Source organism: Tetrao urogallus (assembly GCF_951394365.1).
Source record: "Tetrao urogallus genome assembly, chromosome: 4".
In the NCBI taxonomy this organism is placed as follows: Eukaryota; Metazoa; Chordata; class Aves; order Galliformes; family Phasianidae; genus Tetrao; species Tetrao urogallus.
In genome coordinates, this window is record NC_136817.1 from 35,862,556 (window position 1) to 35,867,023 (window position 4,468).

The window sequence follows — 4,468 nt, forward strand, 5'->3', positions numbered from 1 at the left end:
AGAATATGAGCACAGAAATTCTTAGGTAGTAAAATACATCTACAAAGCTAATCCACACAAGGTTTCGCATTAGATCTCATTGGAGGGACTGGTAGGAACAGGTGAATCCTTAATGCGTTAATTACTTCATTCTCTTTCTCATTTTTTTTTTTTTTTTTCTTGTTTCATTTGTTTCTTTTATCTTATAAATTTCGTCTACTGAATCAACTGTTTTCACCTCTTTTTTTTTTTTTTTAATTTATTTTCTCCTAGCAAATAAATTGTAATAGGGCCTAGGCACATGGTACACAAAGCAGTTGTTTTCATTATAAGGAATATTACCTGCTGTTTAAATCGAGAGACAGTGTTGGAGAATTGCATGGCTTGGGATTGACTTTCTAAGAGATGTGCAGAAGGAAAATATTCAGAAAGTCAGAAAAGATGTAGAAGCATCCTTCACATAATGGTAGTACTGATTCTGTTTATTGCACATCTCCAGGAAATCCAGGCCTCATTTTCCCTTTCTGAGATGTCTGGGGACTGACATCTCTAGTATACTAGAGGAGGTGGTCTCATTAAAAACAGACTTCATTCAGCATCTGGCTTGCAAGTTTCTTTTCTCAAGTAGATGATACTTTTGCTCATCACTGTGCTTTAGCTAGTTTGTACTTGAGGCCTTTTCTCTCCTTCTTCCTCATTAACTTAACAGACAATTTTAACCAAGAAAAGAGAAGATAGCTATCCTGTGCTTTCATGAAAATCCTTGACTGAGAAGTGGAGGGATGGCTAATGTATGGCTCACAGAGAGGAAGCATGCACATTGCAAATTAAAATTCAGCGCTCATCTATTCCAAGAGCACTTGCCAAACCATAAGTATTAGCAGAAGCCAGTGCCCTCCTTCTGCCTCCAGTCCCTCTATCCAGTGAAAGATGGGGAAGGTAGCTGGAAGTAACCGAAGACTGGAAAAGTCTGAAGGCCTCTCGCTTACCATAGGGAGACCGTGAGAAAGATATGGAGAAGGAAAAGTAGGGAATACTGAAGTGGAAGGAAAACATCATAAAAGAAACAGGACAAATGAAATTTGTGCTGTGGGAGACTACGTAGTTGTTTCATTAGCTGGATAGCATTGCTGCATCAAATATTTGACAAAAAGATCAGACAAAAGTTTTTGGTTTTAAATTCAATGTGTTTTCATCTTCTGCACCAAACCAATTATTATTTTTTTTTTTTTCTAGCTTTCTGTCTGTATGACAGACTCTAAATTACTGTGTGTATGGCAGTGATGGCCACGGGGAGATGGTGGGGCAGATCTCCATAAACTATTAGAAGTCTTTTTTCCTTATTCCTATCTTTCTTCATCAGAGTGTCCTGCTGCTTGGACATAAGACTAGAGGGCATGAGATTCAAGGACTAGAGAGGGCTAGCAAACTTAACTAAATTATATATGCTAGAAAATTTTGGTGAATACAAATAATGATGTTTTATTTAAATCATTCTGTTTTATTAATCTCAAGGAAAAAAATTTTGGTCGAAAATTTTTTGAATTTGGTTGAAAATTATTCCTCCTGAGATTTTTGAAACCTGATTACTTACATGCCTGTACAACCTCTGACTTTCCTTTGAGCCCTGATCATGGGAGCTGGAGGTACGTTTCTGATGCTGAAAGAGCTGGAGTCCTTACTCCCATCCCACGATGTAATGTGTGAGGTCTGTGTGACAAGGCGCAGTGTAGCTGTGGGATGAGGCTGCAGTCAAAATACAGCTATTTCCAAATGGCAGCAGCCTCCAAAGAGCTGCAGAAGGCCCCAGGTTGACATGCTCTGCAGGCTGCCGTCTGTCTATTGTATTTATTGCCCTTGCAGCCCATGTTTTGCAACTGTTTGCTGGCTTTTGGGAAAAAACTGGCAGAATCTTTTCTAGTTGTCCCATCACTAAATATTAAATTTTTTAACTAATTGTGAAGTATGATAGTTTCAGTGGTTTAATTCAATGATAGCAATTAGAAAGTGATAGGATATGATAATAAGGATATAATAATTATTACTAATAAGACACACCATTCAATAATTAATGGCAATGAAATAATGTCTAGTTCAGTCAGAGTGTTACGAGGACCTCCACAATCCCTTTTTGAACTTAAAATTGAGTTTCCTTGTTAGCTGTATGGTTTTACAACATGAATAGTCAGCAGAAGAATGAGGTTGCATCTGTTAACTTGTCTTTTTCTTTTTTTCTTTACTAGGCAGGAAAAGCATCCTCACAATCCCTAATTGCCGAGAGAGTAAGAAGAACGTTTTATGATTTTCTTTGTCCTGGCTTTTTTTCTTTCTGAAATTATGAAGGAGAGACTTGTATTACCAAATACATGCAACTAATCTATTTTACGGTTATTTAAATCTGATCTTTGGAAACCTTTTCTGCAGAGGTTTTGATATTATTCTGTTTTCATTATGAAATAAATAACCTGTATGATGGAGTATTTATTAATGGAAATTACATCATGTATTGGATCGATGATGGAGTCAGCTAGTGGAAAAAAAAGCTCTGGTAGATTAATCTTGATTAGCAAATTTATGGATCAGAATGGTTTGGGTGATGGTAATGCATCGGGACAAATCTTGTCTTTATTTTTATAGCTGCTTTCTAATTGAAAAAATGACCCAGGTTATAATTCAAAGACTCTTCTCTATTTCTTCATTAATTCACATATTTATTAAGAAAAATATGCTTCTGCTAAATGTCTATGAAAAATATTGAATTAATTCTAGCTGAATCTAATAATGATGAAAAATTAAGATACTACTATTCGGCCTAATATATTGCTTTTAAATGATAATTTTTATAATATAATGAAGGAAACACTGGATATTCTTGCAAAAAAGTTATGGACAATGCTCTTTTCAGTACATGCATACAGTATCTCTTTTTTTTATTGTCGCATGTAAATGATTCAAAAAAGTCAGAAATCAGATTGATAAGAAGTGCTAGTTTGTATAAAATACCTCAGTATTCTTAAATATTATGGTGATATTTTTGTTTACTCTTCATATATGAAAACTTTCAGCTTAGTAAATACAAGCATTTCTGTTACTATGAAGCAGATTTTTTCTTTAATAAAAATGTGTAAAAGATTAGTAAAGACTTTGTTGTGTAACTTACACCATGAAGGCAGTGTGATATGTTTATGTGAATAAACATATATGAGGTTTACTCATATCCACTGTTTTGTTATATGTAGGCATGTGCAGAATTAAAACTTCTGAGATATTCCTGTTCCTCATAGGAGAAAAAATATTTCCTTAGGATAATTTTGTACCACATTTTGTCATTTGTAGACACTCCTTCAAACTGAATTCATTAAGTCAAATTAGAAGCTTCAGTTTTATTCTGGGATTTTCAGCAAGTTTCTGTCATGCAGGTAAGATAAATATGAAATAATTTATATGGTTTTATGTTAACTGTTTATGTTAGTCTTTGCAATGGCATTCACAAATATTTGATGACAGTGATTACAGTGACAAAAAGAATTTGTTAGGAAGCCTACATGTGTGGAAAAATTGTCTGATATAAAAGTGCTGATACAAAACCACTTACTGCTTTCAGTTTTCTCTGCTGCACCGTCGTTTTAGTGCTCTTGTCTTGACTCCATTTAATTTCTATGATAGAATATCTATCTCAATTTGAGTTATGTAGAAAAACTGAGATAGTACTAGTAACATCCAGAGATGTTCTTCTGAAATAGAGAAAATATTCCAAAACAGGAGCATATGAGAATTAAAAGTAAAATGTGAGCTTACCTAGTGTGAAATGCTGTTAAGCTTGTAAACTCTACTAAGTCAATGGAGATCCCTTCTGCCTTACAAAGAGTATTTGGTTCCTTTTTAAAATTAATTCCAGTTAAGCACTGACAGCTGGCTAGGTGATTGACAGCTGTTTACCTGAATTCTCAAATCTTTGTCCAAGGAGCAGAATTATATTTGTTAGGCAATTCATTAAACATAGTGATTATGATTGTTTAGATGAAGTTGATGAAATGCATTTGAAGCAGCTTAAAGTCAGCCCTAGAGATATAAGTGGTTAAGAGTTTAAACCCATATATCAATACATAAGTAAGCATATTGTCTTTGGGAATTCCAGGGCATCTTTCAGAAATGCTTTCAAAATTACAGAATAATAAGAACTAACGTGCATCATATTAGAAAAATCCAAGCCCTGCTTAAATGTGTCCAAAATATTCCTCAAAATATCCATTTCTTTAAATCTTTTTTTATCCTCAGAATACTCTTATTCCTGTCATTTTCTCCTCTTTCCTGTGAAATAAACATAAAACATAAGAGCAGATGAAGAGAAAAATATCCTGTGTTTTGTATCATGTTGTTAGTTTGTAAAGAAGAATTTTGTAGTGTGTGACAGTGTGGGGTCCTACATAGCTAGAAGTCTACAGAAATGTCCAGTGAATTCTATGGCCCATAGAAGTTATGGTGCAGT